Genomic DNA, 18,376 nt, shown 5'->3' with positions numbered 1-18,376 from the left:
CCCTTAGAAGAGTATCAGGCACCCAGTGGGTTCTCATGTTAGCTGATGGTAACTGTACCAGATACTACTTTGTACCCTCCACTCTTTTTATTCCATCCTTTGTATAACAAAGTCCTAACATATATGTGTGCATTTAAAATTTACTCATATAAAATGATATAGATAAAATATACCAGAAATTAACTATATAAGCATTTAAACAAAAGTGAGTCCTAAATGTTCAGAAAATAATGAGGAAAAGATAGGATTTTTTGGCTAATCTGTAATATATTTATTTTTTTCTTGTCTCAATCAAAAATGCACTCAATGAGCAGTGTTGGTGCACGATTCTGGTAGAACTTTAATAGCTTTAACATTTGCACTTCTAGAAGTACTCGGGTTAATACAGCTCTCCAAAGTCTATAATCTTATGCTGTATTGCTCTTCTGAATTATTTTTTCTGAGTATCAGATTTGCCATTATTTGAAGGTGAAGGATCAACACCCTTATGAAGCCCATCAGTGGGATTAATCAGCAGCCTAGTCCCTTGACTGTAGTAGGGATTTGACAAAGGCTTGTCAATTTAAATTTATTTCAACAAGAATCAGAAGGGGGTGGGACTTCCCTGGTGGCACAGTGGTTAAGACTCCATGCTCCCAATGCAGGGGGTCTGAGTTCGATCCCTGGTCAGGGAACTAGATCCCACATGCATGCCGCAACTAAGGAGTCTACCTGCCGCAACTAAGACCCCAGGCAACCAAACAAAAAAAAAAAAAAAAGAATCAGAAGCAGGGGGGGTCCCAACTGTCTGAGGAAGCCTTTCTGCTTTGGCTCTTCTTTGTAAAAATCAATTATAAGGCTTCTTCAGAGAAGCAGATGTGCCAATATCAACCCCCCGCATATGGCCTTACTCATAATAGGGGCTGGATAAATGTTTGCTACATTGAATTGAATACAGTTCATCAGTTATGCCTCCTCAATTCTTCCCATGTGGCTATCATCAGTTTTAAGTCATCCACCTAAATCCATATGTGTAGCACATGCTGGCTGTGTGATTAAGGTGACAGAATCCCCGGAGCCATCCGTTTAGTCAGCAGTCCATATTCATTCAGTCAGCAAATACTTATTCAAGCAGGAACTACTTGGAACTTACTCATGGAGAGAGAGAGACAGAAAACATCATTGGTAAGTGATAGAAGAATAAGACGAGGAGGTGGAAGAGGACGAACTGCTGTTTTAGGTGGGGAGGTCAGGGATGAGTCCCCAGAGACGACATTTGAGCAGAGACTGAATGAGGGCAGAGAGCCAGTGGTGGAATTCACTGGAAGAAGGGCAGGGAGAACCACAAATGCAAAGTCTCTGAGGACGGAGGAACTGCAAGGAGGCCTGTGAGGCATAAGAGAAATGAGCAAGACAGCACAGTGAGGGATGAGATCAGAGAGGTCTCTGGGTCCAGATACAGTGAAGCCTTCAGGCAAAGACTGGATTTTACTCTGCTTGAGAAGGGGAGCTCAAAACACAAGAGGGATCTAGTCAGATTTCACGTCCAGAAGAATCATTCAAACATCCAGTTCTGTCTTTCTCATTTGCTTCCCTCATCCGAAAATCTTGTTGTTGTTGTTGTTTTAACAGATCTTTACTGGAGTATAATTGCTTCACAATACTGTGTGAAAATCTTGTTTTTGAGGGGGAGAAGAAGAATGTTTACGGGATAGCCACTTTGCTCTCAAAGCTTCCTAAAATAAGCTATCATGCATGATCTTCACCACACAACTCTGGTTATAGCAAGAACACACAGTGTCATCCATTTAGAGAAACAAATGGAAGCATGAAGAAATCAAATAAGAAAAAGGTTTCTTGTAGTTCATGGCAGATTCCCAGGAAGCATTACCTCTTCAGGATGGGGTTTGACTTGCTGCATATTTAATTCGCTTGATCTCCTCAAACACCATGAAACACTTCCATTTAGAAACCCAGAGGAGGGTCCAGGAACATAAAGGTTAGATATATTCCTTGCTTCGAGGAGGTATCTGCACAGGGACCCTGTCTTAAACTGGGGAGACATCCTGACAAACCTTCAGCTTATTCCAAACCTCCTGTGCAGTGAACTTGCCAAGTCTGATCTATCAGCACTTGTGATAACGAAGTAATTTATGACAACCTGTGATGAGAGAATTGAACACGATTTCAAAACCTTTTCTTACAACACAGGACAAAAATGCATTTTCATCGAAGAGATTTCAAATCAATGATCAAAATAAACTATCCATCTGATCTTTGAAAGAAGTAGATTTACTCCTGGTATACAATGTATATTCATTTGTAACACTGTAAGAGCTTTCAGTAATTTTATTTAGTACTTAAACTCAACCACATAGAGAGGAAGTAAAAATTCTGTTGGGGAGGCTCTGAAATTCTGTTAACTCGAAATATTTTTCAGAAAGGAGTTCCCTTAAAAAAATTTTTTTATATAAATTTATTTATTTATTTTTGACTGCGTTGGGTCTTTGTGGCTGGGCGCGCGGGCTTTCTCTAGTTGCGCTGAGTGGGGGCTACTCTTTGTTGCTGTGTGTGGGCTTCTCATTGCGTTGGCTTCTCGTTGCGGAGCATGGGCTCTAGGCGCACGGGCTTCAGTAGTTGTAGCACACAGGCTCAGTAGTTGTGGCTCGTGGGCTCTAGAGCGCAGGCTCAGTACTTGTGGCGCACGGGCTTAGTTGCTCCACGGCATGTGGGATCTTCCCGGACCAGGGCTTGAACCCGCGTCCCCTGCATTGGCAGGCGGATTCTTAACCACTGCGCCACCAGGGAAGCCCCCCTTTAAATTTTATGAATATATTTTATACATTTGAACTTCACAATTAAAATGACTGTTGGTCATCCCCAGGTCTGCGGGGCTATGTGAAAGAAAACAGTTGACTTGGCTGACCTTCCACAGTTTCCCCTTTTTTCCTAATTTTATGATGCATGCAAGTGGAATTTTCCTGGAGTTTCAAGTGTATTCTTTTTGTTTTCCCAAACTTTGTCATGTATGACAGCCGCTGCTTTTATGTACAGTTGGTCTTGTTGGAATGGCACTTTCTTGCACGCTTGCCCAGAAAAGGGTCTGTTACAGTGTCCCTGGAGCTCATGGTCTACTGATTTCCATACTAAATTTCTCTCTATACACTTTTCTAGTCAATTCTAGAAAGATCCATTAACAAGACAGATTCTAAAAGAGTTGAAAGCTGTAAGATTCTTCATCTGGAGTTAGTTAAATGAGGTAGTAGGGGAAAAAAATGGTAAATCATTCCAGCCAGGAAACATTCATACAAAATGATAGACTCATCCGCTGGAAAGCGTTTGGGGAATTAGCTCCTCTATTTTATGCTTCCAGGGAAGACATTATCTAAGTCATTTCACCTCCTCAAACTCCACCAAACTTTTGGAAGATTCCACTGAAGGAGAACTACCCTTGTCAGCTCCCTTTCTACCAACAGCTTCATTTGGGGGAAAGTCTTTCATTCCTAGAGACCAAATAGCTCTACAGAAGATAGAAGCCTATATACCCTAGTGATTTTGCCCATACGACAAAAAAACGTGTGTGTGTGTGTGTGTGTAGAGAAAGAGAGAGGGAGAGAGAAAGAGAGAGGCTTTAAATCAAAGCTGATAAATTATTAAAGATATTCAAAGGGCTTTGAAAAACTTAACACCATTCCTACTTACTTTTGAAATATTTCCATTCAGATTTATATAATTTTAAAAATAGTTTTAAAAAATACTTTTATCTAAATAATTCATGTTCATTATGAAAAATTACAAAAGGAAAAATAAAAGAAAAAAGAATCACCCAATATTCAACCTCCTAGAAACAGCCACTGTTAATAGCCACTAGGTTTAAAACTATTTCCTCTGTATATAGGGATCTCTGTGAATATTTTATGACGAGCTCATACCTTTTAAAATTTGTAACTTTTTCTTCTTACTGACCATCACATCACCATCTTTCCATGTGTATAAATAGTTATCTATATCATAATTTTAGTTAATTTTAAATGTATTGAATGTTTTAAAAATCACCTTAAACCTCCAAGGCCGATAGAGGTGAGACAGCCTACATATTCTTAACAAATTTCCATTAAAAAACCCCAGAAAACTATACAACATATTTATATAAAAGCTCTTAAAATACACTGTTAAACCAGTAAGAAATTTTTTTTAATCCTTAGAAAGCAAAAATTAATAAAAGGCAGGAACCCAGAGGTAAGTAAGCACACAAGCATGCTTTGTCCTCGAGCATCTGTCAACCCCTGGAGTCTGGCCTATTTTGGCAGCCTTTCAAGCTCAAGGGTAGAGCCTTCAAAGAGAGAACTCCTCTAGGAGACCCTCACATAAAGCTGGGAACCTAAATGGCTATATCATCAATGAAAAGGAGATGCAGAAATAAACCCACTCTCAGAAGCAGACAGTAAAGAGTTGCTTGGCTTTTTTTTTTTTTTTTTAATCTTGGAACTGGGTGAATGAGTGGGGAGAGATATTGCCTGAGAAATTGTAGCTCTAAGACAGCCCTCATCCAGGTTTATGGCCTGAATTCACACTATCCGTGTGAATTAGAAAGCCCCAAGGTTAACTGTGGAAAACAGTATGGAAGTTCCTCAGAAAACTAAAAATAGAATTACCATATGACCCAGCAATCCCACTCCTGGGCATATATCCAGACAAAACTATAATTCAAAAAGATACATGCACCCCTATGTTCATAGCAGCACTATTCACAATAGCCAAGACATGGAAACAACCTAAAGGTCCATCAACAGATGAATGGATAAAGAAGATGTGGTACATATATACAATGGAATACTACTCAGCCATAAAATAGAATGAAATAATGCCATTTGCAGCAACATGGATGCAACTAGAGATTATCATACTAAGTGAAGTAAATTAGAAAGACAAATGCCATATGATATCACTTATATGTGGAATCTAAAATATGACACAAATGAACCTGTCTGTGAAACAGAAACAGAATCATGAACATAGAGAACAGACTGGTAGTTGCCAAGGGGAAGGAGGGTGGGGGAGGGATGGAGTGGGAGGTTGGGATTAGCAGATGTAAGCTTTTAGATATAGAATGGATAAACAACAAGATCCTACTGTATAGCACAGAACTATATCCAATATCCTATGATAAAACATAATGGAAAAGAATATTAAAAAATGTATATATTCAGTCATATATATTGTTACATATAACTGAATCACTTTGCTGTACAGCAGAGATTAACACAACATTGTAAATCAGCTACACTTCAATAAAAAAATATTAAAACTGAAAAAAAAGCCTCAAGGCTAAGAATTGTTTTGAATTTCTCACATGTTGATATTGTCCTTAAACATCTAGCAGAAGCAAATGGGGTCCTTTCTGGAGGAACTCACTCTAAATGGAGGCCTCAAATAATTTCACAGATAGATTTCCAAGGAGTATGAATACATGGTCGAAAAAAATCACAAAACACATAGGGAATAATAGACCATGAGAAACAGCCAGCAGAAATAAAACAAAGATGATAGAACTAGATTTGCAAAGACTTGAGATAGTGAAACTAATAAGCTAAGTTATTTTTAAATGCTTAAAAAGCAAAAGATGTAATTAAGAATAAGTACTAAAGCACATACAATTTTAAAGATAGCAAGGTATAAAATTAACATACAAAATTAATATCCTTCATATACACAAAGTAATGGGACAGTGAATCCCATTTACAATAGCAAAAAAAACAAGATAAAATACTTAGAAATAAACTTAACATGAAATTTGGAAAATCTACATGAGGAAATGCTAAAACACTCCTGGAAGACGTATGAGCTTAAATGGACAGGCATCCCTTGTTCTTGAATAAAATGACTCAACATCATAAAGCTGTCAGTTTTTCATAAGTTAATTTAATAAATGTTTCATAAAGCCTCTGTAAAAATACCAAAAAGCTTTTATCTTAAAATGAGATAAGTTAATATTAAAAATCACATGAAAAATAAACATGCAAGAATACCCAGGGAAACACCAAAAAAGAAGCACCATTGAGGGACAGGGAGAGGCAGAAATCTCTATCAGACCATCAAATATATCAGAAAGCCATTTTAAGTGCAAGGATGTGGGAATAATTCATGAATAGACACATGAATCAGAGAAATAGACTAGAAAGTACAAATATATATGGAAATGCAATGAGTGATAAAGTTGACATCTCCGATCACTGGACCAAAATTGGACCAAAATAACTGGAAAACCATTTAGAAAGAGATCAAATTGTATCCCCAACTCACACTGTACAAAAGGAAAAAACAACAATAACAACAACAAATAGATAAGAACTCTAAATATAAAAATGAAGCCATGAAACTACTAGAAGAAAACAGGTGGGTTCCTTTGAAACCTGTAAAGAAAGACTTTCTAAATACATCTAAAAATTTACAACAAAAGAAAAGATTCATGAATTCAACTAGATAAAAATAAAAATATTTTTAAAGAAGCTTTGCATGGCACAAAACTCTATAAGCAAAGTCAAAAGGCAAATTACAAAGTGGAAGAAAATACTTAACGGCATATATTGCCGATAAGAACTAATATCACTAACGTGTAAAGCACTCTTAACACCAAGGTGAAATTGATCAAACCCCATTAGCTAAATGGGCAAAAAACATGAAGCAGAAAGTAGCCCCCTAAAAAGATATAAATGTTCCTTATACTTATGAAAAGCTCTTCAGCATCACTCATAATTAAATTCAAATTAAAAGGAGAAATACCATTTCTTATCTGAGCGGCGAAAATTAATAATTATGATATATTCTGTTGGCAAAGCTATAGGGTAACTAGTATTCTTATACATTGCTGACCAATGTACAAGAATACTGGTGTGTGCAAAATGGTACACTCTATCCAGACATCGTGTTACAAAGACTGTTTCATTATTACAACTATGTTTATCTCCTAATGGTTCTGCTTCTCTGCACCCTAATACAGAAGGCTCCACTAAGGAAGTAACATTTGAACTAAACCTTAGAGTCTAATGAGTTGGATTTCTCATGTGAAATTTGATAAGTTTGAAAATGTAAACCAATTGCCTCTCCTATCTTGTAACTTTTTTTTTTTCCTGCAATGTTGCCTTACAGAGATACCTCTAAGAAGATAAGCTCCCCTGTAACCCTACTGCCATTGGTCACGTTTTATCCATAAAAAGCTAACTGCCCTGTGCTTTCTGGTTATACTTGTACATCTCAACAGTTGTACCAATTAATGTCAGTTCACAATATTTATATCTAAGATGTATCAAAGTTCTTTCTTGAGCTCATTTTAATTGTATAACATACAGATTAAAAATTTTGCATTTTGGGGGACAAGAGGAGGACTCTAGACCAGCTATCTATCTTAGGTTCTCCAGTTGGGGCTCTAACAAAAACCAGATTAACGAGAAAAAAACAAACAGAAGTTTACTAACATGTGCATTGTGCATACACATGGGAATACCCAGTGATGAGTAACTCAAAGGGATGGTTAGAACTTGGTCTTACAGAGCATCTTACCAAAAGAACAATACATTTTTAGAGAAGTGATAAAACAAAGAAAAAAGACTTTGAGCTTCTAGGGGTGGCAAACTGTGGGAAGAGAAATATATGAGGCCACTAACTTACGGTAGGTAAATGGTAAGTTTAGCAAGGCTTGTTAGGCAGATTCCTATGGTGCCACCTCGTAAGCTCACAAGGGACTAGAGTTGTCTCTGGTGATTAACTTCTGCCCTTTATGGAAAAGAGGAGCGGGGAGGAACACCTTTATAAATTTATATTGTGCTCTTAAGCAAATAAGGGAAAGGCAGAGAGTTTTTCTTGTACCTGCTTCTTCTCATTTGCCTTCAGTTCAAAAGAATCTTTTATACTAAAGTGGCATATTTGGGAAGGCATATTCTGCTACCCTTCGGGGAAATGACCAGACATTGTCTTTCACCAAATAATTCCTCAGCAAAAGGGGATATTATAGACTACAACAGAACAACAACAGCAGTGCTGTGAATCTCAACAGGTTGCATATAAAAGTTAGAGGGGAGAGGACGGCTAGGAACGTATATGAAAACTAGTTCTGAGACAGAGGACCTTCAAAATGTGTGTACTCTTTGACTCAGGAAATACAGTAATTACACTTGTAGAAATTATCCTAAGGAATTATCATGGCTGTATGTGATGTTTAAATGACAATCATAACAGCAAAACAAACGACTTGTATTTTATATGCATGAAAAAAAAGTCTGGAAGAATATATTCCAAGGTGTAAACCACAGCTTTCCATGAGTGGTGAGATAATGTAAATTTTCTTCTTTTGCTTCTCTCTGTTGTTAATGTTCTCTATAATTATTATGCCTTTCTTTTATAATTTTTACAGAGGTTATTATTTTTTTTTAATTTGTAGGTGGATCTTTTCTAGTGTGAAAGCATTTAAAAATGTTCTCTGCTCCAAGAGTAGAAGTTAAAATTCCAGGGAAGAGGAATCTAGTTGTAAACACAAGGGTTGTGGAAACATTAAGAAGTTGAGTCTCCTTCCCATCCTCAGACTATCTGGTTTGATATTAAGCTAGGTCTTTTCCAGCCCCCACTTCTTCATGAAATGATTCCTACTGTGTCATGTAGATGGCTGTTAAAGGCCGAGTGAATCTATGCTTGGGCAGTGAGCCTGGAAAAATAGAGGGTACTGCCAAAACGGAGTTCAGATTCCTCCCCAGTTTAATTGTTTTCCATTTCACCATGACTAGATGACCTCCTGGTCTTCTCCTGCCCAAGAATGTCCCTAAAAACTTGGATGCTTTGTTTGGTCTCAGGAATGAATCATCTGGGAAGAAATGATTCTGAGAATAAACATTTTCTGTACCAAAGATATGTCAGAATCTGAGTCAAGTACTAGCCCAAGTCCCTCAACAACCTTAAGATTCTCCCAGGTGTGGAGAGAGTGAGAAAGATGGCATGATGGATGATATGTAAGAACCAGGTGCAAAGGTCTGTGGGGTCCAGCCCATCATGGGTAGAAGTAAGTTTGGAACACAGCCTCTAAGAAGTGCATTTCAGTGATGTTTTGTAAGCATTAAGAGACATGGTCTTACTCATGAAAAGAAAATTCAGGAGACTCTAAATGTTTTCTACAATACTCTCCATTGAAGAGCAGCAGGAAAGCAAGCAGATTGGACTTAAATTCTTACTAAAATTATAGTTGGGTAAATCATTTGAACCTACATGTCTTTGACTCCAGAAACATTTTGTTCTGTTTTTTAAACTACGTGATACTGTCACCAAATATATCAGTGTTTTAAAAACCTTTTTCACCGCAATGGAAAAAAATTACATCACACACACATACACTCTAACACACATTTACAAAGAAAAGCTTCACAAAACAATACACACTTTTACTATGTGTAAATAGATCATTCCTATTCTATCCTATTCTTTTTTATAAGATTTTTCTTTTCTTTTCTTTTCTTTTGGCACTGGTTTCAACCCACTCAATATATTTCACAACCCAATGATGGATCAAAACCTACCTACATCACTTACACAAGCTGCTTCAAGCAATTTTTTTCCCAAAATTAGCTCTTAAATTTTCATGGGTTTATTTTCTACACCATTACCACAAAAAGAGAGTTTGTTTTATGTTTAAACACATTTTTAATAAGCTCCTCATTCAGACAAAACCTTCTCAACCTTTTCAATTAAGTATTCTGTCTTTAATTGCTTGGGTAGAATCCTTTTTGCATGAATAATACAGGCATTGCATGTCCAAGTCATTAATATTGTGGTGCTATGGGAAGCAAGTTCTCCAGGTAATTCTATATAAAGTTGGTTAGAATAACAGCATGCTCCTAAAACAAAGCATCCTACTTACTGTGTGATCTTTAAAGAAGTTACCTAACTTCTCTGGGTGATAGTTACCTCATCTGCAAGATAATGCCATTTTATTGGACTATTGGGAAGTTTGTATTCAATAATCCAGTGAAAGGGCTTGACTCAGGGCCAGACACAACATAGGTTCATTTTGAGACATGAGCTAGTATTATTTTAAATAAATCGCTTGTGTTAGACAAGGTTCTCTAGGAAAGAGAGCCTGAAGCAAGCATTAAGATCCTAATACTGTTTTGGAGTGAAAACCCTCCTTCCTGCTCTACATTTGCCATTCTCTCTCACACACACCTGTATGTTCTTCCCACTATCCTATTTAACCTGGCCATACACAACTGGACAATTTCTGGCTACAATAATGACGTCTAAGCCATCCCAAGCTCATCACATCCTGGCACACATCAAAGAAGTTGATAAAGGTAAGTGGTGGTGTAGCTAGCTGCACCACCATCAGTGCCACCATTAATCCAGCCTTGAAGTGACAGTAAAGATGTCTCTTGAATTTCTAAGCTCATGAGAGAGACAAGTTTTACAAAAATTCCAGGAGGTGAGTGGAGTCAGCCTGACCTGACACAGCTACTCCTTGAGAGAAGCAATTAGACCTGGGGACAAGGCCACATGTCCTTGGTGACAGTGCATTACTATATTGGAACAAAGTAGGTCTTGAAGAGAAGACCTAGTGAAATGGTGGAAATCTAGGGTCCAATCTATAAGAAGCTGTTAAACATCATGAAACTTCAGGTGTGATTGTATTTGTGTGTCTGAAAGAGAAGCTTCCAGTCAGAACTGTCACAGATTGGAGTGGATGAAGGAGAAATAACTGCTAAATATAATTCGGGATCCTGGATAGGATCCTGGAACACAAAAAGGACAACAGTTGAAAAACTGATGATATTGGAATAAGGTCTACATTTTAGTTAATAGCATAGTAACGATTTTAATTTCCTGGTTTTGATAATCATACTACAGTTAGGTAAGGTGTTAACATAAAAATAAGGTTATTTTGAGTCAGCTCTACCATTGAGAACCAACTAGAAAAGCTGGAATTAATTACTGAGGTGTAATTTGTATGCAGCAAAATACACAAACTTAAGTATAGAGCTCAATGTATTTTTTTCTTTGATTTTAAAAAAATAAAAGTATAGTTGATTTACAATGTGGTGTTAGTTTCAGGTATACAGCAAAATGATTCAGTTATATATATTCTTTTTCAGATTCTTTTCCATTATAGGTTATTATAAGATACTGAATATAGTTCCCTGTGGTATATAGTAGGTCCTTGTTGTTTATCTTTTTATATATGGCAGTGTATATCTGTTAATCCCAAACTCCTAATTTATCCCTCCCCTCTCCTTTCCCCTTTGGTAACCATAGATTTGTTTTCTATGTTTATGAGTCTTTTTCTGTTTTGTAAATACATTCATTTTTATCATTTTTTTTAGATTCCACATATAAGTTGTATCATATGGTATTTGTCTTTCTCTGACTTACTTCACTTAGCATGAAAATCTCTAGGTCCATCCATGTTGCTGCAAATGGCAATATTTCATTCTTTTTTACGGCCAAGTAATATTCCTTCGTGTGTGTGTGTGTGTGTGTGTGTGTGTGTGTGTGTATCTCACATCTTCTTTATCCATTCATCTGTTGATGGACATTTAGGTTGCTTCCAAGTCTTGGCAATTGTAAATAATGCTGCTACGTACATTGGTGTACATGTATCTTTTTGAATTAGAGTTTTCATTTTTTCTGGCTATATGCCCAAGAGTGGGATTGCTGGATCATATGGTAACTCTATTTTTAGTTTTTTAAGGAACCTCCATACTATTCTCCATAGTGGCTGCACCAATTTATATTCCCACCAACAGTGTAGAAGTTTTTCCTTTTCACCACAACCTCTCCAGGATTTGTTATTTGTAGACTTTTTGATGTTGGCCATTCTGACCGGTGTGAGATGATACCTCATTGTAGTTTTGATTTCCATTTCTCTAATAATTAGCAATGCTAAGCATTTTTTCACATGCCTGTTGGCTACATGTATGCCTTCTTTGGAGAAATGTCTATTTAGGTCTTCTGCCCATTTTTTGATTAGGTTGCTTTTTTTTTTTTTTGGTATTGAGCTGCATGAGCTGTTTGTATATTTTGGAAATTAAGCCCTTGTTTGTCACATCATTTGCAAATATTTTCTCCTAGTCCATAGGTTGTCTTTTCATTTTGTTTATGGTTTCCTTTGCTGTGCAAAAACTTCTAAGTTTGATTAGGTCCCATTTGTTTATTTTTGCTTTTATTTCTTTTGCCTTGGGAGACTGATCTAAGAAAGAATTACTTCGATTTATGTCAGCAAATGTTTTGCCTATGTTCTCTTCTAGGAGTTTTATGGTGTCATGTCTTATACTTAAGTCTTTAAGCCGTTTTGAGTTTATTTTTGTGTATGATGTCTCAATGTATTCTTACATATGTAATATATAAAATGTGACATCACCCTACACATCTAACCCAGATCAAGATATAGACTGCTTCCCTCACCCTCACCTCATGAACCTATGGTATTAGAAGTCAAGACAGTGGTTACCTTTGGAAAGAAAGGACAGAGTAGTGATTAGGAGGGGCACCTAGGGAGGCTTCTGGGGCTCTGGTAATGTTCCATTTCCTGACTCCGGTTTTGGTTATAGGTGTTGGGTTCATTTTTTGATAATGTACTGAGCTGTACACTTATGGTTTGTGCACTTTGTGTATGTATATTCTAATTCTATTAGAACATTTATTTTAAAAATATAATTTGTACTGAATCTGACTGAGGGAACTGCACAGTGGAAGTCATTTTAAAGTCCTTAAGTGATCCTAGGCACTGGAATTTGTTTGGACAATGTTTTCCACAATTTCCCAAAAACAAATTTTCCACAATTTCCCAAGTGACAGATGAGTTATAACACAATTCTTCATCTGAGTATCTTCAGCATTCCAAATAAGAAAGGATGACCGATTTAATGGAATGGGATTGGCATTTACAAGGGAACTTCTTTTTAACTTTAGAATTTTTAAATTTATTTTTATTCATTTATCTTTGGCTACGTCGGGTCCTCGCGGCTGCCTGCGGGCTTTCTCTAGTTGGGGCGAGCAGGCTCTACTCTTCATTGCGGTGCGCGGGCTTCTCATTGCGGTGGCTTCTCTTTCTGCAGAGCACGGGCTGTAAGTGCACTGGCTTCAGTAGTTGTGGCACGCAGGCTCAGTAGTCGTGGCTGACGGTCTCTAGAGTACAGGCTCAGTAGTTGTGGTGCACAGGCTTAGTTGTGCTCCACAGCATGTGGGATCTTCCCGGACCAGGGCTCGAACCTGTGTTCCCTGCATTGGCAGGCAGATTCTTAATCACTGAGCCACCAGAGAAGTCCCAAGGGAACTTCTTTTACTTTATTTTTTAAACCAAGTATCAGGAATATTTGATTCAGTGGGAGTTGAGCATAACAGATCAATTTTTAAATGAAGAATTTTAATCAATTTAAAATGAAGAATGTATTTAAATTTTGTAAAACTAGATGAACCCCGAGAAAACACAAGGGGGCAGCATTCCATAACATTATAAATGAAGAATGCTGAAGGTTTTTTGTTTTGTTTTGTTTTTTAGTAACAATATAAATATTGAGAATGGTCCTTAAAGAGAGCGTCTTATCAAAGGAGGAAACGAAAGGTCAAAGAGATTATTACAGGAGTCGCTTTAAATTCCCTTATATCACAGAGGTCAAGAGTGGCAAAACAAGGACCACAGCTTATGTTTCCCAACTGCAGATTGAGTGGTTTTCCACTCTGTATCGTCTCAAATGGTCTCCTGGATGAAAGAGCACTTGCTGTGTGCTGGAAATGGTTAACTTCTCACCAAAAGACCCTCGGATAAGATCTCCATTTACTGTGGACACGGATTAGGGTGTAGGTGCCTGACACCTGTTACTGAAGATGAGTAGTTTAACCTGAGTGAAACATGAATCAATTTGCAGAGCAGAAATATGCTTCCAATTTAATATGTGCTGATCTTCAATATAAAGGAGGCCTTGAGGGAATGGTTAGATGGTGATAGTTTTAAAAATGTGGTTTGGAAATGTTAGCGCTGTGCATTGTAATTTCGCCCTTGAATTATGTTTTATTGCACTCTCTCGCCTCTGAGAAGGAGCCATTATTAAGCCTCAGGGTGATAGAGTGTATTTGCCCTCTTTAGAAAGACAATAAAATCAGGCTTTATGGGGAGATATAATGAGGGTTTGCAGTAGCTTTTAGCTGTGGAGTCTTTTTACTACATCAAGGTTAAGCCTAGTGGACTAATTCAAAGGGTTCTTCCTAGTATAGAAAAGCCACCCTTTCTGCCCATGACAGCTGGGACACAAGACTTCCTGCTCCTTGGGAATTCCCTGGTTGTCCTGTGGTTAGGACTCTGCGCTTTCACTGCCAATGGCCCCGGGCTCTCGGGAAACTAAGATCCCAAAAGCCACATGGGTGTGGGAGGGCCAAAAAAAAAAAAAAAGACTTCTTGCTCCATGTTTCAAGGTGGCTGCAATGTCAGGGAAATAAGAAAAGCTCACCTCTTGTAACTGATGGGATTATGGGAAGAAGAAAGTGAGAATGGACCAAATGAGGAAACTAAAGTCCAAAGAGGTTATTCAGTGAGTCACTTTAAGTTCCCTTAAATCACAGAGGTCAGAGAAGAACGATGGAGAATGCAGTGCTCAGAGTGTGTCCTGACTTCCCCTCTCCAGGAGAAAGCCTAAAACCTGGAGAAGAAAGCCAATAGGAAGAGAGATTTCTACCTTCCTTCTCAGTTAAGACTCTGAAAAGTGACAGCCACTCTGGCAACCTGGTGGTCGGTGCAGTTAGTAGAGGGAGGCCTTGACTTTGAGGTTCTCCAGGCAGCTCTCAGTCCCAGGGCCCAGGAGTCCCTGAAGCTCCAAGAGACCTTGGAAGGCAGCAGAACCTGCAAACCTACCCAACGCCCTGTGGCAGAGGATGAGGCTGCCACGGGGCAGAGCCTGACGGTGGATGGGCAATGGATAGGCAGGCCCAGAGGGCTTAGGTGGGAGATGTGGCAGAAACTCAGGTGATCTGTTGGGCCAGACAGAGCCAAAGTGAGACTAAGACAGCCAAGGAGGAACCCAGACCCTATCCAGGCCGAGAGAAAGCAGTTTACAAACTGCAACAGCTACAGCCTGTTAACGGCTGAAGATATTGAAATGTTATCCCACCTGGGTCAAACTCTTTTATTCCATCACAAGCAAGACAGCTTCACTCCCTCCCTTTCCTAAGGCTGCGTATCAGCCTAGCTCTTCTTTGCTATCTGATTCATTAACAATCCCTTTATGTCCTTATTTCTCTAGGGACCTGATACCAAGTCCCCGTGGTACTGAAGCAGAAAACATCTTGACCGGCATTGAACTAAAAAAAAAATCTCTCTTTGTTAATTCCCAGCAGGTGCACCCCGAACATTTTCCCAAGCATTCCCAAGCTTCTGCACCCCAAAACATTTTCACTCCTCAAGGGGGCATGCCTTCCGTATCTGGCATGCTACCTGGGAAGTCAAAAGGAAGCCAAGTGGTCTCCCCAGTTTTGGAAGTCTTAGCCCTGGGGAACAGCCATCCAGTCCTAGCTCACTCACCTGGGATGCATCAGGCTTTCACGCTCATAGGATTTTCATCTACCTGTCCACGCACAACATGGACATTCTCTCACACGCTCCAATTGGCAGTAAGTATGCAGTTAGGCCCTTACTCCGAGACCCTCGCCATTGCTCTGAGGAACTTCAACAGAGATAACGATGCTCCAGGAAGAAATAGGGGTCAAGGCGTTGCAAGGAACACGCCTCATGAAACTCTCTTTCTGCCAGGCAGTGGGAGTAAAGATGGCTGCAGGTCTAAGGCTCTGCAGTATCTCCCTCCACTGGCCTACGAAAGAATTCAAGAGAATTCGTGGAGTCCATGGAAGGACAAGAGGTTTACTGTTAGTTAATTAGTTAGAATTATGGATGGTAACTTGGCCACACCCCCAGGTTCAAATTCCATCTCTGCCACTTACTGTGTGACTTTGGAAAAGTCGCATAACCTCTCTGTCCTGGGCGGCATTCTTATTTGTAAAATGAAATTAATAACAATACCTACGTTGGAGGGTTGTTGCAAGCATTAAATGAGACAATGAGGTATTCCATGCAAAGTATATAGCGTGTGACTCATAGAAGGATAAATGTTACTTATTATTATTGGCTTGATGGCTTTCGTTTGCTTAAAGAGATAAAGTTTAAATAACTCTGGAAATCAACACATTTCCATAACCAGATAGTACTGATGGATGCAAAATCATCTTTATGTTTACTGGTATAGATTCTAAACTCTAACATAGTAAATAACCACACCTGGATGTAATTAATACGATCCATTCTACCCTTGTCTCCAGAAAGAATTATCACCACGTTCTTGGGTAAATCATCTGAGTAAGGCTGTCCTTATAAGCAAGGCTGAAGTGGCAAAGTGAAAAGAACATTGAATGGCAAATTTGCAACCTTTAGAATAGGCAGAGGCACCGCTCCACCAGCTTCTGACCCTTTCAATCAGGATTTATTAACGTGTGGGTCGAGGGGAGCGTGGGGCCTGCAGAGGTGTTTTGTTGGGGCAGTGATTTTGTTCTATGTTGTTTTAAAACAACTAAAGATGTTAGCTGAATGCTTTAGGAGGAGCATGCCTTCTACACTAGTGGTAGCCTCACCGTTCACTCTTGTCTTAGGCTGTGCCTCTCCACACGTGTCCATCAACCACCTGTCAGTCGGGCATTTGAGGTTCTCTTGAATAAAAAAAAAAAGGTCTATGGGCTTCCCTGGTGGCGCAGTGGTTGAGAGTCCGCCTACCGATGCAGGGGACACGGGTTCTTGCCCCGGTCCGGGAAGATCCCACACGCCGCGGAGCGGCTGGGCCCGTGCGCCATGGCCGCTGAGCCTGCGCGTCCGGAGCCTGTGCTCCGCAACGGGAGAGGCCACAGCGGTGAGAGGCCCGCGTACCGCAAAAAAAAAAAAAAAAAGTCTATGGACCAGGACCTACCTTAATTTCTGTTATGGGGCTTCTCATTGCAGAAAGACCCTGCTGCATCTTCTCTCGCAAACACAGAATCCACACCCAACCGAAATCCGCCAAGTCCGAGACCCGCCCTTCCCTCTCGCTCTCTTCACAGTTCACGTCCAACTCTCCACCCAGTTTGTGGGCTGGATTCTGCAGAAGGGAGGGGCCTCTGTTAATCTTGTCAATGCTTCTCACCTTTTTAATAGGAGACAAATTACTTACCTCTTTTCACGTGTTTTAAATGATGTGACTCTTGGCTTGGTCTTGTCCTAAATAAACAGCAAAACGTCAGGCAGATCCAAGCATTCAGATATCTTCTGACTCACTGGGAAGCTGTGAGCACAAAGACAACCCCAGGCTATAGGCTGGGTGGGAGAAGCTTCCAGATTTGAGGACTCCTTTTCTTTCTTTCTTTCTTTTTTTTTTTTTTGTGTTACGCGGGCTTCTCACTGTTGTGAGAGCCATATATGGAGTTTGAGCCATATAATTATAGAATGTTAATTGTAGAATGTAAATAATTCTCATTCTAGGGTGTGGGTTCAGTCTGTTTCCTACAAACTCAGTTGTTGTTTCATAATGTCCGAGGTACTGGGGGTTTCCTAACCATAACATCCATGATCCAAGGGGTGGCTTTTCTTTGTTTGCTAAATACTGCAGCACTCTGGATACCTGCTCAGTTCAGTCACTGCGGGTCTGCCCCTCTTCAGCCAGATCAATAATCTGTTCCTGCTGTATCAGTGGGTGATTAGAGTGATTAGAGTTTGCTTCCTGTGATGAGAGCCTGACTAATTGTGTTAAAATAAAGCAACGTTCTGATTGGTTTTGTTTTCTCTTTAAGCAGAAACATGGACACTATGACATTTCCTGTGTAAAACCAGTAAAATAACCTGATTGGCTAAAACTAGGATTTACTCTTAACTGTTTCACTTCCAACTGGATATAAGCCAGTCTTTTTTTTTTTCTTCTATTTTTCTTTTTTTTGGCTGCATCGGGTCTTAGTTGCAGCACGTGGGTTCTTCTTTGAGGCATGTGGGATCTTTCGTTGCAGCACGGGCTCTTCATTGTGGTGCGCAGGCTTCTCTCTAGTTGTGGCGCGCGGGCTCCAGGGCGTGTGGGCTCTGCAGTTTGCGGTATGCAGGCTCTCAAGGACCTACTGTATAGCACAGGGAACTCTGCTCAATATTCTGTAATAACCTAAATGGGAAAAGAATTTGAAAAAGAATAGAAAAATGAAAAAGAAAAAGGAAAAGAATAGATATGTGTATGTATAACTGAATCACTTTGCTGTACACCTGAAACTAATACAACATTATTAATCAACTATAGTCCAATATAAAATAAAAATTAAAAAATAAAATAAAAGGAAAAAAAATTAAAAACTGGTGACCTTTGAGATGGAGGCT

At 39.2% G+C, this 18,376-nt stretch overlaps 1 protein-coding gene across 3 annotated transcripts in view; it reads right to left on the bottom strand.

The window, feature by feature from the left end:
* Positions 1-18,376, bottom strand: part of DEPTOR (DEP domain containing MTOR interacting protein) — a 192,153-nt gene that overhangs the window by 2,767 nt on the left and 171,010 nt on the right. For all 3 annotated transcript variants that reach the window (XR_009536495.1, XR_009536494.1, XR_009536496.1), the window contains exons 9-10: positions 17,196-18,167; positions 16,956-17,123 (exon numbers count right to left, since the gene is read on the bottom strand). The gene's annotated coding sequence lies outside the window, so the exon portion shown is untranslated. The remainder of the gene's footprint in view (positions 1-16,955; positions 17,124-17,195; positions 18,168-18,376) is intronic.

This window comes from Lagenorhynchus albirostris, chromosome 17 (assembly GCF_949774975.1).
Source record: "Lagenorhynchus albirostris chromosome 17, mLagAlb1.1, whole genome shotgun sequence".
Classification (NCBI taxonomy): Eukaryota; Metazoa; Chordata; class Mammalia; order Artiodactyla; family Delphinidae; genus Lagenorhynchus; species Lagenorhynchus albirostris.
Note: the sequence above shows the minus strand (reverse complement) of the source record. Positions and strands in the feature narration are given on the sequence as shown.